This window comes from Equus caballus, chromosome 16, assembly GCF_041296265.1.
Source record: "Equus caballus isolate H_3958 breed thoroughbred chromosome 16, TB-T2T, whole genome shotgun sequence".
In the NCBI taxonomy this organism is placed as follows: Eukaryota; Metazoa; Chordata; class Mammalia; order Perissodactyla; family Equidae; genus Equus; species Equus caballus.
The window spans coordinates 86,116,342-86,141,456 of record NC_091699.1 but is presented as its reverse complement, the minus strand read 5'-3'; the positions used below and the strand labels follow the sequence as shown (position 1 = coordinate 86,141,456).

General features: G+C 48.3%; 1 protein-coding gene and 1 long non-coding RNA gene across 3 annotated transcripts in view; one reads left to right on the top strand and one right to left on the bottom strand.

Annotated features, from left to right (window-relative positions):
* The window catches only part of CLSTN2 (calsyntenin 2), a 552,389-nt gene that overhangs the window by 210,710 nt on the left and 316,564 nt on the right, over positions 1 to 25,115 (bottom strand). The gene's annotated exons all lie outside the window — the stretch shown is intronic.
* On the top strand, positions 5,007 to 7,599 carry LOC138918128 (uncharacterized). The gene is made up of 3 exons (XR_011427125.1): positions 5,007 to 5,372; positions 6,058 to 6,986; positions 7,395 to 7,599. It is a non-coding gene; the product is annotated as an uncharacterized lncRNA (long non-coding RNA).

Below are 25,115 nucleotides of genomic sequence, written 5' to 3'. Positions count from 1 at the left end.
TCTGCTCTGCCAGGTACCACGAGCAGCTTTGGCAGAAATGCAGCATCCTGACACCATCCTTTGTTGGGCAACCCAGATTCCTGATCTGCCTGCTCCATCTCTGCTGATCCCGACCTTGCCCTCAGCTCTCCTCACAATCTTTGGAATTCATCTCACCACTTGGTCCTCCCAGTGCCTCCTTGCCCCTTCTCCCTGCCACACGGCCTTGGCTGGTCATTGGACCACACGTCTGCCTCCACCCAAGGTTCACCTGAGCAGCACCATTCCTGGGAGACCGCCCGAGAGACTGACAAAGAGCATGACCTGTGGAGCCAGTCCCCAAGGCCCCCTCACTCACAAGCTGAAAGACTTTGGACAGGTCAACTCATTTCCCTGGTCCTTGCTGTCTTTGTCTAATGATGGGAGTCGTGACAGTCCCTGCCCCATACGGCTAATACACATTGCACCAGGGTCACAGCATACTAAACTGCACAGTTCTAGAGGGTGCTGTCGATGAGGTGCACAGCCTGCACGTCAGCACAAGGGGGTCCTGGCTTACAGCAGCAAGCAATTAATGCATGTTTCGTAGTAGGTGTTACCATTGTTATCATTATGACTATTGTTGACTAAATTCCTGGGGTCTTCCCTGCCGTCCATGGCCTCCCAGCTACCCCCTAGCTGCTGTGTCCCCACGGAAGGGGACAGAGTGGGTAAGAGTCCCTCAGGGCTGTGTTCGGCATGGATCTTATCAGAACTGAGGGGACACAGTCTCTAGGAGCCTTGATTACAAGAGGGACACAACTGCGAGGCTTCCAGGAACTAACCAATCCGCATTAAACGTGAGGGAGGACACGGTTGCATTGTTAACGTGAATGTCAGTATTTCTCATTTCTCTAACAACTGAACACTGCGTCAGACGGCAGTAACGAGCCCTCAGCATTGGGAGGGTGAGTTACAGGCCGAGGTTTCACACACACTGTCTCACTGGAGCTTCAGTGGCCCCGAGGGAAAATCAAGGAGATGGGTTTTCTATTTTGCTTGTGAGGAAAGAGAGCCTGGAGGAGTGGTGACTCTGGCAAAGCTGGTCACTGGTGGGTCTGACACCAGAACAGGGGGCCTATGGCCACCAGGCTTCAGGCTCCTCCGCGTGGACTGGGGCTGAGCAAGGACCCTCCAGGGAGGAGGCAGACTCAGCTGGGAGGCCACTAGCTGAGGTCTCTGGCCTCTAAGGCCTCACCCCTTAGCTCCAGTTGCATCAGTAAGCTGTGGCCTCCAGACATCTGAGGCGACTTCTTAGACGTGCTCTCCCAGAGGATTCCCTGAACTTCACCAGCTGCACTTTCTCAGGATGATGCAAAGAGCAACACCCTGGTTGACAGGCAAGCCATCTGGTCCACTCAACCCTCCCTGGGTATAATTCATGCAGATCGTTTTGTTTGCTTGTTTGTTTTTTAAGGCTCAGCTTTGTTATAAAGAAGTGACGTTCCCAGAGGATCCACCAATCAGGGAAATCACCAAAACTCTCAAACAAAAATGCCTCTAATAATTCACTTTATTATGACTCCAACCAACCCCAAAAACTTATTTTCTTGATTTCCTCCAATTGTCTCTAAAGTGAGACAATTTTCCCATCAACATGCCGACAGCCTGCCCTGCATTATTCCATGGCACGCTTTATTTGCATTCACAGGGAGTTTAACACTCGGAGTAGTTTGATGAGATTGATGTGAGGTGTCTCTTCAAAAGTTGAGTGGTAGAACAATTTAGCAATGCCTCCACTAACTATGTGAAATGAAATATTAACTTCACAAACGCGGCGACAGATCAGAACAGCAATCGCCTCCAAGGCAGTTACGGCTTCGGATCACACATCCCCACCCCCCTGGGACATGTGTGAGCCCCTCCATCAATCATGCCCCAACAGGAATTCACTGAGCGCCTGCTTGTGTCCCACATGGCTCTGAGGGACCCAAGACACAGTTCCTGGCCTCAGGGTGCTGACACACTAGCAGAACTAACCATGATTAAAATGGCATGCAATCGAGAGGCAAAATGGGTGACAGACACCAGGAGATGTTGAGAAAAGAAGATAGTGTGGGTTGAAGAAGGGGATCCACAGAAAAGACAGGAAATAATTGCAAGAGTACAAGCACCATTTAACAAGTGCTACTTGAGCCGACACCATGCTGGGCACCTGACATCCATCATTGAATTCAGGCTTGATCACACTCTCTAGGTCTGAGGCTCACCCAAGCTCAACCAGCTGTCATTGCATGGACTTGGTTCTCCTCCAGGTTGGAGACTGGGGTCATGAATCAGGCCAGGTGAGATGCCGTTCTCCGCACTGCCCTCTAGAAGGGGCTTCTTTCCTTCTCCCCACCGCTCACAATGAACTGTAACCATATGCTAATTTATCTGTCCCCAGACCGGGTTGTGAAGATCATGGCTGGGTTTCATTTACTACCATACTCCTGGCACCTCATGCAGAGCCCAACACATGGGGTACTCAGCAAATGATTACAGAATGAGCAAACGAGTCTCAAGACTTCCAATTCCCCCTGTGCTTTGCTATCTTTGTCTGAGATGGGAGTTGTAACAGTCCCTGCCCCATATGGCTAATGTGCATTGCACCAGGATCACAATATAACGAGCTGCATGACTCTACAGAGTGCAGTCCCAGAGCCCGGGGAAATGCATGCTCCTCTGCAAGCTCATCCTGACTTTCTCCTTCCTCTGAGCTCCCCTCCTACCTCACCCATTGCCTCAGAGAGACAGAAGTCATCTCGGAGGCAGTGGCGAACACTCTCCGCTTTTTATCCTCCCTACCCTCTACTCCAGACCCTGTACCACACTGAGCCCACAGCACAGGCTCCAGAAACTGATTAGAACAGGTGGGTTGTGACCTTGCTCAAAGACATCAGCTCTGACTTGGGATTTTTGCTCAGACAGAAGTGGCAGCTGGGTCCCCTTGGAAGGCAAGTTGCTAGAGAGAGCCCCCATATTCAGGAAACAACCATTTCCTGGAGCCTCCCCAGGACACTTGAAACTTTTAATTGCCCTTTACTAATTGGAAACCGGTTTGACAGCTAAGGACCTGAACAAGGGAACAATGGAAGGGCTCACGTTTGGCACAGGTGGAAGGCAAAAAAGACAGTCATGAGAGGATAACAGGATCCACATGAACAAATAAACATTTTCATAATTTGCCTACTAATTAAAATAGCAAATACAATCAAATCCAATTAATGTGGATTGGTCTGTGGGGCTTTAAATCAGAGGAGCCTTGTTGATTGCTCTGGAGTCATTAATTAGGCCTGACATGATTTCTTCTAAGCAAATCCTCTTGGCATATACCTTTCCCAATCACAGGATTCAGGATCGGCTGGGAAGTCACAGGTGTTGTCCAGAACTGGACGTCTGCAAGGGCGGTGGCCAAGGGTTTCCACCATTCTACACACGCTTCATTTCCTTAGTTCAGGGAGGGCTTCCGAGCTTCTGCCTCCGGTTGGTGCATGTAGGGGTTCTGGGATCGGGGGCAGGATCCAGGATGTGAGTGAAGGCGGTGCCCCTGGGTCTTCACCCCTTCCCCTCTCAGCTGTGTGTAATTTGGTCCTATGCATCCCATCCTTACCAGGAAGCAACTACAACTTTCAGGCCACTCGAGCAATTCCCTGACATCGGCTGGGAAGGGATCTAGCTCCCTCCTCTAAAGGACATAAACAGAAACTTAGTCCAACCAAGGGTTCCCTCAGGGACATTCTCGGTGCCTGCTTTGTGCCAGAAGGTGGCGGAGCAGAGCAGAAGCCCTGCCCTGAGGAGCACAGGTGGGCTCCCTTTAGGGAGACAGATATTTACAAAGATAGTGACTCCAGCGCCCTAGGAGTCAGGCCAGGCGCACAACCAAGAAGCCGAAGCCTTGTGTACGGAAAACAGGGAAGGAGGGACTACGGCAAATAGGGGACACAGGCACCTTCCTGCTCACTCAGAAAGACGGTTTCCTCTCAGGAATATGTGCCCCCTTTCCTAGATGTTCTGGGTTTCCTCAAAGATTAAACACATAGAAATCCAGATTCTTAGGTAAAAACTCATTTTTATTGCTGGTGTTGCTTGTTTGTTTCATTTTGTAAGATTGGCTGATTTAAACAACCGCACTGGAACATGAAAAACTGGGCCACTGCAGGGGACCACCGAGGTAAAGAGAAGAGCGTTCAAGGCTCCCAAGGGTGGTCCTATGGGGTCTTCAGGGAGGGGCCACATGGTGGGGTCTTGGCAACAAGCAGCTCTTATCCAGATTAAGGAGGGAGAAGAGGTAGGAGGCAAAAGAAAGGACACAGGTGAAGTCATGGGTTCAAGGGACGACCTGGTACCTCCCCCATCCCAGGGCTCCTGCCTGTGAACAGTGATCCCAGGAGTGACTCCATGCCAGCAGCCAAGGGAGGCTCCATGCCAGGAAGCGTAGGGGCTCTCAGGTATCAGGAAAGAGTGCCGGGCTTTGAGTGAAATTCAGGAGATTCTGTCTTTGCCCAGCTCGTCCCTGGAAGCTTGGCTTTGAGGATGGCTATTTAATTTTTCAAATGGAAGATGGAGCCAAAAAAAAAAAGAGAAACCACCTCATGGGATGGTTGTGGGATTCCATGAGACTGTATGTGGGAAATGTCCAGGGCCTGTCACCTGCTGATGTGCGCCCTACAAGTGACAGTGTTTACTGCTGTCAAAAATCCCAGTGGTCCAGAGCACACCCTTTCCTTGAACCAGATGTTCCGCCCACGCTAGTCCCTCGGCCTTGTGGCCACCTGAGAACTGGGATTTGGCTGGGTCAAAGGGAAAAAGGGCCAGCCCAGAAAGGAGGGCCTGTTCCTGTTCTTCACACTTCAACCTGCCCTCAGTATTCCCACACTGGCAGATGTCACCTTCTCAAAGGCCCAAGAACCAAATGCAGGGAAATCGGGGGGTGCATTTGCTGTAATTTGGAGATCCATGCACTGTGCTTGGTGTCACAAAGCCATTGTGATGTCTAGACTTTTACCAATGACACACTTTCCTTTGTGAATACAGGAATGGCCTCTGAGTAGCTGGCATGGATGCACTCGAAAGCTGTGAAATCCTCCGTCAGTCTCTGAGTCGCCTCCTTCCTGCCGTCATCATGGCCCCTTTGCTACAACTTTATAACCCATTCGAGCTTCTTCCAAAGCACTGAGCGCTCTGCCACCTCCTCTAGGTGCTCTCAGCTCCTCTGCTCTCAGCCTCTCTCAGCCGCAATTTGTCATTAATTCAAAATGACGCTGTGCTCCACTGAACTGCCATCTCTTCTGTGGAGCCTTCCGGGAGGTGCCTCCCCCTGCAGAAAGGATCCCTGCCTTCTGGCCTCCTGTGAGGACACGGGGGCTGCACTGGTGAGTGGAAGGAGCTGTGGACTTTGTAGTAAGGAAGCCCTGCGTCCACCACCACTTTGTCCTGTATCCCCGGCCAACCTCGCTGAGCCTGTTTCCTTATCTGTAAAAGGAACTAACAGTCCCTAATTTTCAGGGTTATTATAACCATTAAGCACCATGAAATGCATGGCTTCTGACATACAGAGGCTTCAATGAAGAGCCGGAAAATAATCTGTCGCACTTGGTTTTCCATCCCTTTGGCTAGAGTAGAATTTCCGGCTGGGGGTGATGGTGCCTGATCCACCCGCCTTTATACCCCGCACCTGGCACCAGGAATCGCACATTATTTGATTCATCGAACGTAATTGCCTGAACTTTTTTCCCCCAGAGCCCTTGGACAGCTTCTTTAAAATGTTTTCTTTATGTTCACAAAGAAATTAACAAATATGCGAATAACACGAAATAGAAATTGCCCAGGATTAGGGTGGAGACCTTTGGAGACAAGCTAACAACTAATCTGATTGCTGAAAATGTCAACCCTGAAAAGGTTTTGCTCTCCATTTTCAAAACGAATGCAAATTCCCATCTTTCTCCCAGGTACCCGTCGTCAGACTCTAAAACCAAGGCAAACCCAACTGTGTTCCTCTGAAAATCCCCAATATTTTCCTTAACCCCAATTAATTATAATTTCATTGTGGTTTTACAGAGTTCACTTCCCTGCTGATCACAGCTCGCCGGCTTACCCTGACTTTCAACAGAGCTAACAACATGACAGAGGAGACATCAGAAGGTGTTTGGCTTCCTGATTATTTTAAAAGAGGGCTTAGAATTTTCTTGCGTGTTCCTAACACAGAGCGATTGCTTCCAACAAGCTCACAGTTCGAATCCTGCAGAGAGTTGTAGACTGAAGGTCAGAACCACGGCTGCCAAACAGTTTGTTTATTTCCCTGGGGGAAAACTACTTGAAAAAAAAATAAAGTCAGACTCCTCACTTGCCATGATGATAGAGCAGGTCAAGGGCCCAGCACTGAGGAGAGAATCGCCAAGTGACAGCTCCCCAAACCAGCCTTGCGAGGAAAGTCACACTGCACAGGACTCGCGCATGCCAGAAGATAGGAAATCATTTATTTTTGTGTAACTGGGATCCCGTTTTGTAAAGTAATGCCCACCTAGCAATCTGAAACCAATTACTTGTTAGAAAAACTAGCACAGAGCAAACAGCTATCAGGAGGAGATCTCGGATCCGCATCCTAATGAAACTCTCGGCCTTCTCATTAAAAATAAATGTCTATGTTGCTTCCAACCATTTGGGGAAGACAGCGACAGACTGCGGGGGAGAAAGGGAAGGTGCTGTGAGTCCGGGGAACCACAGAAAGCAGAAGCAGGCTTAATTGGATTACCTCTAATTAGGTGACTCTAATGAGAAGTGAAGAACATTGACGACGCATGTGTGGAGAAGTAACTGGAATAATCTTCATAATTAGAGATGCATATGAAGATAAGGCTTTTCATTCCTGGGGTGGTTTGTCAGTACAGACTTGTGCCTCCATCTTTCCATCCCCAGAGTCCAGGATCCGGGGCTCAGTGCCCAGGTGGAAATCCAGCCCACGCTCACTGGCCATGTGACTCTGGCAGGTGACTTAACTCTGTCTGTCTTTCCTTATCAGCTGGATGAAAATGATTAAAATAGCACCTACCTCACAGGGTTCTTGTGGGGATTACATGAATTATTACATACACAACTCTTAGGATAGTGTCTAGAACATAGTAGGCATTCATAAACTTAGCCGCAGTTATTAATTCACACACCCATCCACCATCTATTTATTCAGACAGCATTTATTAGGTATGTTCAGTCTTCGTAATTCTGAGTCAGGCAAATCTGATCAGATTAGCCCCGATTCAATGATTTCCCATTACTTTTGAAATGAGAACTCTATGGACTCCCAGCTGCATCTTGCTTACTGCTTCCCTCCTCTCTCTGCTCTGGCAGCACTGGCCTTCCTCCAGACTCTCTGACCTGCCATGCTCCCTTCTCCACAGGGCCCGGGCACAGGCTATTCCCTCAGCCCCCAGGATGCCCCAGGAGAGCAGCGTCTGCGTCTGTTTCTGTTTGTTCTTGAATCCACAGCACCTAACATAGAGGTTGGTTTGTACGAGGTGCTCAATTAACATTCATGGAACTAATGCATAAATAAATGAACTAAAGATTAAAAATAATAAATAAGACCGTGCTGTGGCATGATCATAACAGGTAACATTTATTTAGTGCTTGCTCTGTGACAGGCACTGTTCTAAGCACTTTTCTTGTGTTATCTCATACTCATTCCCTCTTGAATGGAATGAAATAGAATAGAACGGGGTGGAGGGAAGTTGGAGGGCAGTGTATTGAAACAGGACAGGACAGGGCAGGGCAGAACAGGATAGGACAGGAGATGCTAGCCTAAGTCTGTAAGGGAGATCTGTAAACAGACCACCATAATCAGTGAGTTAACACCATGATGGGGGAGAGCAGGGCGCATGGCAGCAGCCCAGAAATGGCGTAGCAACTGTGTTTGCAGACACTGAGGAAGGTTTCCAGAGGCGACCAAGCCCTGAAGTGAGGGCTGAAGGACCAGTAGGGACTGTCTACAGGAAGTGGGTGGGGCCTTTCCAGAAAGCGGACAGAAGCAATAAAAGCATGAAGGTCCGTGAGAGCCTGGGAACCGAAGCAGTGTATAAAACCAGGGAGAGATGGCTCGCCAGGAGTGGTGGGAGAGGTGCTGGGAGATGGGAGACAGCCAGACCAGCGTGGGCCTGGGTGGTCACCAAAGGCTTTAGAGCACACAATCGGATGCATGCTTCATAACTATATCTCTGGCTATAGCACTGAGTCTAGACAGGATGAAACCAGGCAGGAGATGGGGAGAAAAGTTGGGAGACTGCTCTAGCAGCTCAGGGAACAGATGTTCAGACCTCAGCTCCTGCAGCAGAAGCCGTAAGGGGAGGAAAGCCAAGTCAGAAGAGGGAGAGAGATGGAGCAGGTGGAGGAGGAGGATGGAGAGAGAGAAGACGGAAGGCTCTAACCCCAACAAGACCAGACCTTCCTGGAGGTGACGCAGGGAGGTCAGGGCAGAGAGCCCCAGAAGGATGACCAGGCTACAAGCAGCAACAGCCAGAAGTGTCAGTCCCGCCCAAACTCCGAGGCTTCTGTCCTGGAAGAAGTGGGCATGTGTGTTTGTACATGCACGGTGGGAGGAGGAGGGGGCAGAACCCAGGCCTGAGACAATGAGAGGACAGGGCCAGGTGCCAAAGCAGGATGCAGACACTCAGGCTATTGAAGCCTACAGGACGGGGAAGGAGAGAGGGGCTAAAGAAAGATGCAGTCACTGGGGGATACTTCCTGCTACGGCATGTGGGGTGACTCTTGTGGCTGCCCGCCTCTTCCAGCTGTGACCTGAAACCCTTACCTGAATGACCTGATCACTGAGGGACCCTAGGATGTCCAACAGGTCTGCTGGAATCCCCAGGTCCTGCGCCCTCTGGCCTGCCTACGTTGCCATCAGCTATGCCCTGCTCGAGACAGGACCAGCCCTCCATGATATTGTGACATCTGTGCTAAGACTAGTCTGCAGAGCTTCCCTTCACCCCACTGCACACCCAAAGCCTCCGGGGCACCCACCTCCTTCCCTTCTCTAGATACCCAGTGTCCAGGGTCTTTTGCACCTTGTCTTGTCTCAGAAAGCCCCAGAGCCAATTGACCAGTGGAGGCCACAGTCCTGATCAGGGCCTGCCAGGACTGCAGAACCTGGTGCTGCCTCTCACCAGCTTCACCTGGGACCACCCTCGTGTGGGAGCAGCAGGTGGACCAGATGTCTTCCCATTACCCATATGTCCTGAGCATCTTGCCGCCACAGGCCCTTCACAGGTGTGCTCATTGCTCCCCTGCCCCCACCACCTACTCAGCCTTCAGTTTTAGTTTTAGCCTAAATGGGCCTTCCTCGGAGAAGACTTCCCTTGGATCCCTAGTTACGTGCTCCCAGTACCCTGAACTTCCACTTTGTCTCACTCATCAAGATTGTAATTCAAATAATTAGCTGCTTAATCATGTGCTTAGCGTCTGACTCTCCCACCTGGCTATACTTTCCATAAGGACAGGGACCAGGCCAGCCTTGTTCACCACTGTGTCCCTGGCACCTAAAACAGAGCCAAGCACATAGCATGCGCTCAACAAGTATTTGTTGAATAAACATATGAATGAACAACTGATGCAACCATGGTTCAAAGATCACACAGCCAGGGAAATATTGAATCAGGATGCACATCACCTGTTCTGCACAGGCTTTGGATTAATCCAGTTAGGACTTGACTTTTAGTGGTGAGTTTGCCTTCGGATCCACAGTCCAGGGGCTCTCGGGAAGCAGTGGGATGGGGGAGAGTGGGAAGAGATCCAAAATGCCAACGAATGCAAATTTTCTGAGAATACTAGATGGCTTAGCGTAAAACTGGAGTGAGGAGTGTGCCTCTGAAATGTTAAACATCGTTTAATAATTTGGCACTGTACGATGAGGGGCCTCTGTCAACATCAAACACGCAGCGCACCAGTTGGCTGAGAAATGAGCAGGATGGTTTTGAAAAATTCACCAGTTCTCTTGGGGAAGGCCAACTAATCTGATTTTAACGCCTCACACAATGCTTTGGAATTTTCATTTACTTCAAAAACGTGCTTGCTAGAATTAACCAGATAGACTCTCCCAAAGGAGACGCGGGATCCTCCGTGAACACCATGCTATCCATAGAAGGTAGAGCGCCTTCCATGACGGACTGATGAGGACTGAGAACAATGGGGATCATTTATGGAGAGAGCCTACTACATGTGGGCGCTGTGCAGGCCCTCACCCACGTTTCCTTCCACAGTGTTGAGCAACACTCGGAATCGACGATTCTTACACCTACATTGTGGTTAAGCAACTTGCCTAGGTCCCAACATCTAACATGAGTGGAGCAGGCCTGGGTACCTGAGACCTCCTGGCCCCAAAGCCTGTGCTCATTCTCCAGTCCCATTTTGTCTAACTCCTGGGTTGATGTTGGTCCCGTGAGAGTTCTAGAATTAAAGGCTTTGTAGCCTTCCATTGCTGCCAAGAGCCAACTCTCAGGTGAATGGCCATCCCCGGGTGCACTTTTCCAAAAGGCCCGAGATGGAGTTGATAGGCTCCAAGTTCAGCAAATGCAGGTGGGGCCTATCCTGGGGGGAGGGCAGGTGCTTTATCCATCCTTCACATTCAAGAAGAGCCTCACGTTGAGACTTGCTGTTGGGTCTGCAGACCCTGTCAAAAGGCTACACCGACAGACCCACAGGAAGCCTTCATCGTACAACTGTAATTGGTAAATGTCAACATTTAAATGCATCTGGTGTTGTTCATTGGTTTGGCAATGCTCTGCTTTTTAATACACCAGAAGCCTCAAAAAGTAGAAATGACTGTGACCCCTCTGCTCCCATGAATGGTGGAAGAAAGCAGAAAATTCACAAACTAGGGTCTGGCCATTTTAGGGAAGTAGATTTAACAAGATAAAGGAAATGCTGAGGAGGGTGAAAGAGCAAGACACAACGAACCAATTATAAAAACATTCAGTCAACACACATTTAATGGGCACTCACTCCATGCCCTGCTCTGAAACAGGCCTAATCCTAGGGACATGACCAACTGTGCTGCACACTCATACCTTATGCCAATCCTGAGAGGGCCATCTGAGGAGGCTCAGCCTCACTTTTTCTGTTTGTGCAGCTTGGGGAAGCGAGGCATGGACTTGGGGTAGTCAGCAGCACTGTCTATACTCCACCAAAGGGGTCAGGGTAAACCAGAGGCCAGGAGTCCCCGGGGTTGGGGGATATGGAGAGCAAGGAGGGCAGAGGAGGGGCAGCCTGGGGTCCTATGGACTAGTCACAATTGACTCATTAGACAGGACTGGAGAGATGTCCCCAGGTTGAAGGATTCTGAGTTACTCAGTGTTTTTCAGGTAGAAAGAAATGAAAAAATAAATACAAGCCAGAAACCTAATGGGGATGAAACAAATTGCCCCGAGTAAGCAGAAGAGCACTTTGGTGACTGAGACATAAATTCACTGGAAAAGCCAAGTTATGTGGGTGCTGAGACCAGATGCTCAGAGTAGTGACAGGACTGGGGGTCTGGAACACGCAGGGTGAACTGGGGAAATCCTGCTCTTTAGGTACAGCAAGAGTAGTGCAAAGAGGAGGCTGGGACAAAAATGTGCAAGGCAAGACTTGCTCTCATTACGTTCATTTTCTCTCATCCTCAAGTCCTGCAAATCAGGTGCTACATTTTGCTTCTGTTTGACAGAGGTGGAAACTGAGACTCAGAGTTTCAGCAACATGCCCCAAACCAATAAGCAGTGGAGCCAGAATCAGTTGGTGCTGGAGCTAAGATCAGTTGGCTGTGGAGCCAGGATCAGTGGGTGGAAGAGCAATGATCACTTGGTGTTGGAGCCAGAATCAGTTGGCAGTGGAGCCAGGATCAGTTGGTGGTAGAGCCTTCATCACTTAGTTCTGGAGTCAGGATAGGTTGGCTGCGGAGCCAGGATCAGTTGGCAGTGGAGCCAGGATTGGTTGGTGGTGGAGCCATCATCAGTTGGCTGTAGAGCCAGGATCAGTTTGATATGGAGCCATAACGAGTTGCTGGTGGAGCGATCATCAGTTGGCTGTGGAGCAAATATCAGTAGGTGGAGGAGCCACCATCAGTTGGCTGTGGATCCAAGATCAGCTGGCTGTGGTGCCAGCATCAGTTGGTGGTGAGCCATCACCATTTGGCTGTAGAATGTGGATCAGTTGGCCATGGAGCCAGGATCAGTTGGCCATGCAGCCAAGATCAGTTGGCCGTGGAGCCAAAATCAGTTGGTGGTAGAGCCAAAATCAGTTTCTGTGGAGCCAGGATCTGTTGGTGGTGGAGCCATCATCAGTTGGCTGTGGTGCCAGCATCAGTTGGTAGAGGAGCCATCATCAGTGGCTGTGGAGCTAATATCAGTAGGTGGTGGAGCTACCATCAGTTGGCTGCAGATCCAAGATCGGTTGGCTGTGGTGCTAGCATCCATTGGCTGTGGAGCATGATCAGTTGGTCGTGATGCCATCATCAGTTGGCTGTGGAGCAAAGATCAGTTGGCTGTCAAGCCAGGATGAACAGGCTGAGGAGCCAAGATCAATGGGTGGTGGAGCCATCATCAGTTGGCTATGGAACCAGGATCAGTTGGCTGTGTGGCCAGGATTAATTGACTGTGGAGCCAGGACCATTTGGTGGTAGAGCCAGGATCAGTTGGTGGTGGAGTCAGGATCATTTGGTACTGGACCCAGGATCAGTTGGCTGTGGAGCCAGGATCAGTTGGTGGTGGAGCCAGGATCAGTTGGTGGTGGAGCCAGGATCAGTTGGTAGTGGAGCCAGGATCAGTTGGTGGTGGAGCCAGGATCAGTTGGCAGTGGAGCCAGGATCATTTGGTGGTGGAGCCAGGATCAGTTGGCTGTGGAACCAGGATCAGTGGGCAGTGGAGCTAGGATCAGTTGGCTGTGTAGCCAAGATCAGTTAACTGTAAGGCCTGTGGCTCTTTTTCCTGGACATGCTGCTATCCTCTTAGGAGTGTGATGCTATGAGGATTCATATCTTCAAATGAGAGAGGTCATGGTGAGTCTTTGTAACAAAAGAAATCCGTAAGAATAGGAGAGATTCTCCACGGATGTGGCTTGTTGGTTCAGGGATTATTGAGTGTCATGTGTGTGCACAGAACTGTCCTAGGCACTTTGTGTTTGACATGAACACCATGGGGGCCCTGTGGGAATAGAGGTGGTGCACAAAATGCATGTGGTGCATCTACTTGGCAAGGGCAATCTGTAGGAGACTGGACCTTCAAAGATGAATAGCACCTGGATCTGTGTGCAAAGGAGGAGAACTTTCTGTGGGGAGAAGGGCACAGCATGAGCAAGTGTCTGGGGGTGGGGATGTCTACACAGTCCGTTCATAGTCAGAGTAGAGAGACAGACACTTCAAAATACTATTTCCTTGATTGTAAAAGCAACATATGTTCACTGCAAAAATCCCTGGAAAGAGGGAGAAGTATAAAGAAAAAAACTAAAAAGTCCTCCATCACTTTTTGCTGTCTATCCTGCCAGGCTTTGTTTTGTGCACTCAAAAAAAACTAATTCACGATCAGACTGTACATACAATCCCATGGCTTGCTTTTTTTTATTTAACAAAATATTAGAAGTATTTCGTTCTGCTAAAATATTTTCAAGCCTCTGGGTTTCCATGGCTGCAGGGGGCTCCGTTTAGGGCTTCCCAGGTTCTTCTTGGGCCCGTGAGCATGTTGACGTGCTTTGCCTGATGAGGACGTGGCCCTCCGGGATGGAGAGGTGAGTTCACCAAGGCCTCCTTGGGCTCCTCCTGGGGCACTTGTAAGGGGCCCATCCTTGCTGCCTGACCATGCTCCCCTGCTCTCCTCCCGCGGTGGCTGCCCTCGCCAGGGGTGTAGTAAGGCAAGAAAAGGAGAGTCTACTTTCCCTTCGGAGGCAGGAGACTCAAAATGCCCTCAACCCACTACACTTATAAACACAGCAACTAAAGGATTTTAGAAGACATTATCTAGAGATAATGGAGTTTAAAGGAACCTGTTTGGGGTCTCTGAAGTATTAAGAGATGCAATTTCTAACTCAACTCCTTGTTGGAAATGAGCATATCAGGCTATGAATATACAAATAGAGCCCCTTCTGACCCTGTCTTCTGTGGTGACAGCCTGAATCCATTTCCTGGATCCTCGGCTCAGAGCGGAGGCTTCCCAGTGATTTGTATGGAAGGGAGGAGCATCGCACACAGTGTGTGTGTGAGAGTGTGTGTGTGTGCGCATGTGTATGTATCCGACAGCTTGCCTAATTCTGTCCTCCCGGGAGAAGAAAACCATAATGCAAACCTTCTGCTCACATGCCGGGCAGGGCACTACCACCTGATGTACATGGTTGTTTCAGATTTACAACAATAGGTAAGGAAAGAAACTATCATCAGCTTCTCCTCCCTGAGGAGACAGAGAGGATGAGCATTTTGCCCAAGGTGACCCACCGCCTCAGTAGCGGGGTTGGTGTTGGGACCCAGATCTTCCTGGATCCAACGCCCGCTTTCTCTGCACCCAACACCGCTGCCCTTGCCCCGGTTCCAGGAGGCTGGGTGCCTCCTCCCCATCTCCACCCCACCACAGCCTGCAGAGCCATCCGCAGTGTCCGAACTTCAAACAGGGGCTCCGGGCAGAGCCCCGCCGTCTGCAAGGACTCCGTCTGAAACAGAACCCAGCATTTTGGAAGATTATCAGGATGAGGAAAGAAGCATGAAGGGCTTTTAGGTTAGCTACAGTTATCAGGAAATCCAAAGAAATGAACTTTCATGTAGTTACAGTCTGGAGTCATTTAATCTTCCCACTGTCAATCTCTGAGGTACCCACCCAGCTCACACACATCCTCTTCCAAGTACCACGGTATCGTCCATTTAATCCATACAGTCCCCCTAATGAGGAGGGTTTCTGATCAGCAGTTCAAAGACAGAGAAAAGGAGACTCAGAGAAAGAAATCACTTGCTTAAAATTGTAGAGGAAAAGCGGCAGTCCCACTGTGGACTTCATTTTCCCAGGACTTCAGCATCTTAAAGTGCCAAAGCCGCAAGCCCTGCCCCGTGAATGGTGACCCTGTGTAAGTCCCCAGCGGCGTTCCTGGTCGTAGCTGGTGTCCTCACATGTCCAGTCAGAGCGGGTCGACACCTCCTAGGACACAGGGGCGGTGCTGCCTCTTTTGGGGCCTCTCAGTGACTGGAGCCAGGTCACAATGGCTGGGGTCAGGCCAGGACACCAAATTGTCCTCTCAGGCTCAAATTTGGTCTGACATTTTTTGCAGACATCTCTAGAAGCCACCACCACCTCCTTTGCCCCAATTAACCTTCAGCTGGACTCATTTTAAATTTTGGAAATAAACGTGTTTTGTAAACCGTAGAGAGCTCTATGCTTGGAGGATGCTATTATTATAATTAAACTTGGAAAAGATCCTGAAAGTATTATTTAGAGATTATCCATCTTTTATAGGTAAAAAACTATCCGAAAAAGCTAAATGACTTGTGAAAGATCACAAAGTTGAGCAGTGGCAGAACTGAGACGAGAGCCTGACCTTGCTTTTGGATTCAAATCAGTGAAATACTCACTGAGCACATACTGTGTCCTCAACATCTTGCTAGGCACCTGGGGGAGGAGAAGATCAGGTCCCTGAATGAGAGAGACTGCATCTTGATCTTCTCTGGTTCCCCAAGCCGAGTGGTACGCTTGGCGCAACATCAGCCCTTAAGTGGCTTAAATGGCTCAACTCAGAGATGCTTACGCTCTTGCTTCCTCTTGTGAACATGGGGAAACTAAATTGCCTATCTGAGGTCTGAATTCACCCAAGAACGCCTCAGGTGTTCCTGGCATCATTTATCCTGTATTCATCTGTATCCCCGGCAAGATTACATCCTCTTCAAGGGCTGTGTGCAGTGCAGGGCTGGACCAAGCCTGGGGACTCCACAGTGGCTGGGGAATCGCAGTCCTGCACCGTCTCCAGGTCTGACAGCCTCTCTAGGGCCGGCACAGCTTTGGCCCACACCAGAATGCCAGGGTCCTCATTTGGAACCCTGACTCCCCAGTTCCACACTGGGCCCACACCACCCTTCCCTACCAGCCACCATTCCCATTCCCAGCCCCCCGCCTGACCTACCATCTGCTCTGTACTCCTGCCTCGCTGCCCCAGCCGGATGGTGGGCCACAGTGAGGGCACTTCTTCTATACCCCAACCATCTCAACATCTAGATGATGGTTTTTCACATGGCAGGTATTCAATAAACTTGTGTTAAACACAGAAAAGACTTTAACCACATGTGTTTGGCTTGTTTTCAGCCAAGGTTTACTGGCCTTTGAGAGTAAATGCTTTGAAGATCACATTTTCAAAGAGCTCCTACGCAAACCCAGAATTAATAAGCATCTAAATTACAAATCTCACCATGTAGAACAAATTGGATTTCTTTTCATTAATAGCAAGGAAGCAGAAAACAAGCCCAATCCCAAGGGAGCCAAATGAACACAGTTATTTACCATTTTCTCTCGCATTCTTTTTTCTTCCATCTATAAACCCATCTTTATTCAATTATGTAGCTCATAAATACGGCCCCTGTATGTCAGCACAGCTAACAAGTGGTCTCCAATGTCAGGGGCCTTCTGACGGCTCACCCAGCCTTGCAAAAGAATCTGGGATTTTTTTTTTTTTTTGAAAAACAACAACAACTAGCAAAACCGAACCAAGCCTTAAATGATTACAATGTTCCAAATATTAAGATGTAGGCCTAGTGGCTTTTTAATAAAAAAATGTTAATGTTGTTCTCTATAACAGCATTGAAACCATGTTACTGATGGAAAAAAAGGCCAGTCCACAGAATATTTTTATATATGCCTTCTTACCATTCGCTTTAAAAACAAACCTGAAGCTTTTGCAGAAATCTGAGCACCGTAATAGCAAAGATTCTTCTCCAAAACAATTCCTGCAAGAGTTTGAGGAAATTCCACCCCAGTGCTGGGTTGCTCTTGTACATTTCCCATTTGTCCTGCTGGGCAACGGGTGGGGGTGGGGGGTTGTTGGCCCCCTGTCTACACAGCAGAAGCCTAAAGCCTAGCAGGTTAGCCAATTATACATCAGTGAGCTTACCTCCAAAAGAGAAATACTCAAAGTGCAGTCCAGGGACCCCTGTAAGAAGAGTCCACGAACTCAAAACTATTTTCATGACTTCATAGAGATGTTGTCTTTTTCACTTTATCTCATGAATGTACAGAGAAGTTTTACAAAAGCTGCACAAGGTATAATATTGCAACAGATCGAATGAAAAAACAGAAGTGAGAATTCTGCTGTCTTTTATTAAGCTAGACATTAAAGAGATTTGCCATGATGTAAGGCAATGACTGGATTTGCTTTGGAAGATATAGTTATTTTTTCAGAAAAGATGTTATTTATGTTAACGTGTAATGAGTTTATGATTGTTGAACGAGTAAGTGAGCATTTCTTAAATATGTCAGTTTTTGTTGGTTTTTTTTTTTTTTTGAGGAAGATTAGCCCTGAGCTAACATCTGCTGCCAATCCTCTTCTTTTTGCTGAGGAAGACTGGCTCTGAGCTAACATCCGTGCCCATCTTCCTCTACTTTATATGTGGGATGCCTACCACAGCATAGCATGCCAAGCGGTGCCACGTCCGCTTCCGGCATCCGAACCAGCGAATCCCGGGCTACCGAAGTGGAACGTGCAAATTTAACCACCTCGCCACCAGGCCATACCCAACTATGTCAGTTTTAATTCTAATAAGGTTAAGTATTGATAGATATAACCTACAAGTCAGGATCTGGGGAACAAATGGCTACCCAGGGGCACAGCCCCTTCCTATAACATGGCTGCTGGGACATGGCCTGTCCCCATTCAGTTGGGACATGTACTACAGTTAGTGAAAACTTGTCCTGGAGTAATTTGGCAGGGCTTCCTGCAGGAGGAAGCACTGGGCACTTGGCTGTTAGAAACCAGTAGTACCAGGCTGAGTGGAGGGGAGCAAGTGGGCACCTCAGCCTGGAGAGTCCAGGTGATGGTGAGGCGCTGAGGCCAAGGAGAGGGGGAAACGTCGGGGCAACCCAGCCTTGGATGCTCACTCTGTGTCCACCACCTGGCATGGCACTATTCCCAGAGTCTCTTTATCTTAAAGGGGAGGCAGATATTTCTGTTCAGCGCAGGCCCAGACCTCAGATCTCCCACCCTAGCTTTTGCTCACACCTGAAGTGCCTTCCTTGCCTCTTCAAACCCCTCCCATTCGGAGCACAGCTCCAGGGCTCTGCTCTCCCCATTCTGCCTGGTTGGGTTCTGCCCTCCTGCCTCTTTACCCCAACAGCGGCTTATTTGCATTCCCTTTGGGTCATGCCTTATAGCCTGGTTTATATCCTGGCTCCTGTGTCTTCATCATCCCCACTCCCAGCCCAACTGCTGCCCCACTGGACAGTGAACTTCTCCGGCCAGTGCACTTCCCTTCGCTGTCCAGTAAAGGTTCTCCGAATGATTAACAGCAGGGCTCTCCTTGTGTGATCCTGGACAGGCTCCCTCCCTCCCTGGCCTTCATCTTCCCCATCAATGGAACCTGGCCGTTGACCGAGGCCTCCCCAGTGCGAAGCAGGTGGGCTCCCAGCCAGAGCTTCTTAATTGCTCTGTGCTTCCCGCTCCTTCTGCACAGTCTGTTCCCGCACAAACCCTCCGCACCCCGCCATGCACACTACAAGCAGCTGCTCCCTGCTGACCTCTCTTGCAGCCCCTCAGTACTTTTTTTTTTAAAGATTGGCACCTGAGCTAATAACTGTTGCCAATCTTCTTTTTGTTTTTCCTGCTCTTTATCCCCGAATCCCCCCAGTACATAGTTGTAAATTTTAGTTGTGGGTCCTTCTAGTTGTGGCATGTGGGATGCCCCCTCAACGTGGCCCGATGAGCAGTGCGATGTCCGTGCACAGGATCCGAACCAGCGAAACCCTGGGCCGCCGAAGCGGAGCGAGTGAACTTAACCACTTGGCCACGGGGCCGGCCCTCCTTGGTTCTTATCACGGTGTACTGCAGCTATGTGTTCTGTGCTTGTCTCTCTCTCTCTCTACACAGTGAAGGTTGATAGCCCAGTGTCAATTACAGTTATTGTTATCATTCCTAGTGTTATTAACTTCCATTTAATGGATACCATATTCCAGGCATTGTTTTAAAGACTACAGAGATTATTCCCTTAAATATTTCCAACAGTCCAATGAGCTAATATATGAATGTTACAGAAGAACTATATTGTGCCCATTTTACAGATAAGAAAACTGAGGATCAGAGATATTAAGTAATTTACTCAAAGTCATGCAGCATGGATGTGGCAGGGCCAGGAATCAGGTACAGGCCTGTTTACATCAAAGCTGGAGCTTTAAATGACTGTTCTTTACATCATCTCACCTCTTAGCATGAGGCCCAGCACACAATAGATGCTTAATATATTGTTGGTATTGAATGAAGGAATGACTATTATGTTGAGCCATCATTGTGGAACTCAAAGCCCTACACGTTATCCCGTGTGCTCAGAAAGAGATGACCCATGTAGAGTCACACAGCTGCTTTGAGCCTAGGTTTCATCACCAATTCACTAGTCATGATACTGTATGTTGGAGGTCAGCAAACTCTGGCCCCCAGGCCAAACTCAGCCCTATGCCTGTTTTTGTACAGCCTGCAAGCTAAGACTGGTTTCTATATTTTTAAATGTAAAATGTAAAAAGGACTCCAACCTTTCAAGAAAACGGTTGCTCAATTTTGCCCCTTGGCCTGCAAAGCCTCAAATATTTACTATCTGGCCCTTGACTGAAAAGGTTGCCATAGTATGACTTCTCAAGTTCATTGTGAAAATCAAGTAAATGTTATTGGAGGAAATCTTCTGGAAAAAAAGACGTAGGAACAAAGGCATCCTTCTGAATAATAACAATTAATATTGGTTATAATTTTGATGCCAGAGGTGGCCATTTTTCCAGGGGTCTTTGCACCTGCTTAAAGCCAGTGGGCGTGAGAGTCCACCGCCTCCAGCCCTTGGGCGGCTGTGTGATTACCATGCATGAGTGATTCTCAGGGTTGAGGCAGAGATCACTTCAAGGGCTGAGGCTGCTGACTAAATGCCAAACTGGCCCAAACCCTTGGCAAACAAACAAGTCAAACTGAATCCAAACGTTTCCTAATTAGTCAAAATATTAGTAAGAAGCTAATTACTCAAAGAAAGGCCCAGAGAGTTCCTCACAGAGGACAGGTGGAAGGTCGAAATTTCCCCGGAAGGGAATAGGCACACCCAGGAGATGCTCCTGAAGTCCAGCCCTGTCTGTCCGTCCCTCTGTCTGGCCGGCCGAGGGGGCAGAGCTGCTCCTGCTGGCTCCATCACACTTGTTCCTGTTTTTCTCCTGAACCTCGGGTTCTAAATTTGAAAATTAACTCAAGTTACACCTTTCCTCTCTACCTAACAGGGCGGTTATGAGGAACTAACGGAAAAAAAATGGATGTGACAATATAGCCTTTGCTGTGATTAGAAATAATAAAACACATCCCTCACGGGAGAGATGGTCAGAGCCAGAAACCATGAAGAAAAAATTGGCAGATTTGACCTTATTAATTCAACGTTCAACTAGTATTTATTAAGCTCCTATTATATGTCAGGCACAACATAAAAATCCAAAAACTCGTATAGGGAAAACAAACAAATGTCAAATGAATTTTAAAAATGTTTGCATTGCATATGACAGACAGTTGGTATCAATCATTTATAAAGAGCTCTTAAAAATTGGTAAGAAAATGATGAGCATCCCAATTAAAGTACGAAAGGGTATGAATTAGGCAATCCATAAAAAATAGAACAAATGAGTCGTAAACATCTGAAAAGATGCTCAACTTTATCGATAATCAAAGAAATGCAAATTAAATGACAATGGGATGTCATATTCCACTACAGCAATGGAGGCAAGGAGGGAAATGCCTGATGTGGGCAGAGGTGTGAGGGATGGTGAGAACTTCCCAGAGGGTAACTTACGAGTATGTATCCACATCTCAAACCTACATGCCCCATCTCCATTAACTTTCCAACAGGATGGCTTTTAGGCAACTGACCCAGTGATTCTAAAGATTCTAAAGATCATCTTCAAGAACAAATATGCGAGGAGTACGAGGGAACTTCAGAACAGAAGACCCTTCCAGATCCTAAGACTGTTAAAGGTAGGAAGCTGTGGGTTGTAGGTGCAAGAAAAGACAAATGTATCAGGGATTAGCATGGAGCATTCACAAACGAATCCAGGTGAAAGGCTGCACTGGAGATCAGAGCCAGCGGGCAGAGTGACTATTCAACAGAGAAGAGCTGGGGCAGTGGTACAGCTCTTCAGGGAAGAAATAAAGCTAGATCTTTCCATCACTTTTTAAACCAAAATAAATTCCAGATAGATCAAAGATTTATATGCAAATAATACAAGTACATAAATCTTGAACAAAAATGTGGGTAAGTCCTTTTATAATCCTTTCTATAAAGGAAAAAACTATAATAGATGGGATTGAAAGATAAGTTTAAAAACTAGGGGAAATATTTTAACTTATGGGATGGATAAAAGGCTAAAACTTCTAATATACAAACTGATTTCAAAGTCATAAGGAAAAGTTCAATACCTCCCTAAAGAAAACAAATAGGCGGTTTACAGAAGAAATATAAATAGTCAATGAACTTATGAAAATATGATCATATGTTCATCCTTGCTTATAATAAAATCAATATAAGAAAAAACAAGGTATCATTTTTTTCTAGAAAATTGGCAAAATATGTATAAAACTAGAAAAGTTCAGAGAGAAGGGAGGTAAGGAGGGAGAAAATGAATGTTCATTGATTGCAGGGGTTGATACACTCACACATTGTGGGTGGGGATGAAAATGGGTCCCCAGCCTCATGGAGTCCCTGCTTCCCCATTGGCTAAAAATGCAAATGACAATAGCCACCTGCAAGCACTATTCCTATTTTACATACCCGGTACTGCAAAGTGCTCTGTCATTCATAAAGCACGGCCACACACGTGATCTTGTGCGGTTCTCCCAAGAGCTCTGAGGGATAAAGCGTAATTCTCATCCTCATCTGGCAAGTGATGAAACTGAGCCTCAGAGAGGTTAAGTAACTTGCTTAACGTCACTTGACTAAGACAGGTTGGAAAGCGGATTTACATCCAAGTCTTCTGACTCTGCACCCAGCTCAATTCCTTTCTCCGTGTAGTGGCTGTTCTGAGAGGCCCGCAGGCACACTGGGTTAACAGAGATGGGCGTTGCAGCATGCGGGCAGGGGTGGCCATGGGTTTATTCTTCCTCAGAGGTTTGCTGAGGAGACACAGCCTGGCCAGCATGAGTGAGACCCTCAGGACACAGTTGTGTTCAAGGCAGAGGACGTTCCTGCATGTAGGGGGGGCTCTATTTTACGGGGGCAGATAGAAAAGAAACAAATATCAATGGCATAGCCAACCGGGTGAGTCAGAGAAGGCCTAACTGAGGAGGAGCTATGTGGGCTAAGATAGTCACAAAGGGGCAGAAGCAGCGGACAGCTGTGGGCAGGACGGAGCAACAGCATCCCGGAGAGGGGGCAGCAAGCGCAGAGACCCAGCCTGTTGGAGGAATGGAGAGAGGCCACAGGGTCTGAGCATCCTGATTAAGGGGATGAGCCACAAGAGAAGAGCGTGGGAGGCAGGCTCGGACAGGCTGTGGGTGCTTCATAGGCCATGACAGGAGGGGCCGTTTTTTATCTCAGGACGTCGGCAAGTCTTTGAATTGAATTAAACAAAAGAGAAATAGAATCTGGAATTTGCTTTAAGAGACCCTCCAGCTTTGAATGGAGGATGCACTGAGGAGGCGAGAGAGCTGGAGCAGGGGTCCAGCTCGGACCAGCTGGGAGGCTCATGAGCTTCTCCACGGGGGAGACGACAGGCCGTGGAGCGGGCAGGGTGCACTGATCCGGGGTACATTCTGAGGCTGCAACTGCTAAGACTTGTCTTGTGGTGCGCACGGGCAGGGAGGAATCAAGGACGACCGTGAGTTGGGTGGCGGCTGGGGCTTGTTTTTTAGATGGAGAGGACTGAGGGACAACATTTCCAGGTCGGAGAAGAGGGCAGAGCTCTGCTTGTGACATTGGACTCCAGTCTCTGTGAGACAGTGGAGCAGAGATGCCAAGTAGGTTCGGTGGGTCCGGAGGTCCCCAGAGGCCCGGCATGAAGAGGGTGGCAAAGGTAGAAACAGTCAAGGAGTATTTGGCTACCTGGTGGAAGAAGGGGGAGAAGCAAAGGGACCGAGAAGGAACGTCCAGTGAGACGATGGGCTCACAGAATCCGAGGGAGAAGTGTTGCAAAGAGGAGAGGACAGGCAGTAGGCACTGGTGAAAGTGGGAGGTCCTCAGGGACCTCAGAGGAGCAAGGACCTCCTCCCACTGAAGCCATCAGAAGACCTATTTTCACCGTAAAGTGTGGGGTGGTGTCATCAGCCAGAGGAGTAGAGGTTAAGCGTGGTTTGAGGACAGAGGAGAAAGTGTGAGTCAGAATACTCACGCCTACACATTGAATTTTCCATACCCGCTCCAAAGCGGAGGCTGAGCCAGGACCCTGTGATGCTCCCAGCCAGGGAAGAGTTTTTCCCGCGCCATCTGTTGGTAGCAGTATGATGGGGTGTGTTTGGGTCCATCTCCCGCCTTGGACTGTGAACGTCTCGAAGATGCCCCTTTCTTCCTACCTTCTCTTTCTCTTCATTTACATTCTCTGCACCTGCCCCTCAACCCCACCTCAAAGGCCAGCCTCCCAAGGGGCCTGAACTGGTCTTCTGTAGTCCAAGTCAACGAGCTCCTCTCCCATGATGCTCTGCGGCTCTCTGTGCCTCAGAGCTGTATAGCGCTCCCAGGAAGGGGAAGCTCCCTGACGGCAGGACTGTCCTCTTGGTCCCGTCTGAAGCTCCCTGTATCACCATCCCCCAGCAACCCCCCCACCCCTGCCCAGGCCAACTGCAGTGCCTGCCTCGTGGGAGAGGCGCAGGAAATGACTGCCCGATGAACTCAATCACATTCTAAACCAGGCTCCAAAAATTCATAAAATGGGAGTTCTGAGACTATTCCAGAATCCATCATTATCTTCAAAATGCAAAAAGATAATGAAAATCTTTTCTGAAGGCTATTAGCAAAATTAGAGCCCTAAAGGGACTTTTGATCTTTATTTCTCCACCTTTTACATAAAGTCTGGTTTTAAAAACCTTAAAAATGTCTGTTCAGCACCTAGGAGACTGGTCAAAGAGGCTTCAGAGACTATTTAACACGCCTCACAAGCCCTGTTACTAACCTGAAAACACAATTTCACAACTTAATATGAAAATTTGTCATCATTTAGCGTGTATGAGGATCCTGATAAAATCCTATGTTCTGGGTTTGTAAATCTTGTCCAATGTGTATGAAACTTATATATGAGGCTATTGATAGGGTTCTAGTTTTAGTTCATGAAAAAGTTGGCAGGGATGTGATTTTAGAAAGGCAACAGTTGCTAAACTCTGTCCCCATACAGGTGTATCTTTTAGTGCATCCATTCATTCGTTCGTTCATTCATTCATTCAACAAATGTTAATTAAGTCACCCATGATGTGCCAAGCACTGTCTGTTCAAGAAGGAAAGGAGTCACAGTTTGCTCAAGTGTTTGGCCTTAACTCGGAAGGCAATGAGGAGCCATGGAGGCTCTGAAATAGAACAGAGGCCGGGTTGGGACTGTGCCACAGATGCGACTGTGCTGTGGAATCTGGCTACGGTCTCTGTATGTGCTGTTCCTTCAGCTTAAGTTTTTGGTCAGTTGCAAACAGAGATTAACTAATTACCTGAAGAAAGACTCCCATTTCTAAAAATACAACTCAATGGATGTCAACAAACTTTGAAATTGGACTCTGAACCAGGCTGTCTGGTTTTGCATCCTAGTACCTCTGTTTCCTAGCTGTGCGACCTTGCACACATAACTGAACTGCCCTGTGCCTCAGTTTCCCCATCTATTCAGTGGGCACAATAACATGGCTTATCTCATAGAGTCTGGAAGATTAAAGGATTGAATACAGGTGAAGCCCTTGGAGCTGTGCCTGGCACACAGTGAGCGCCCATATTAGCAATACTGGGG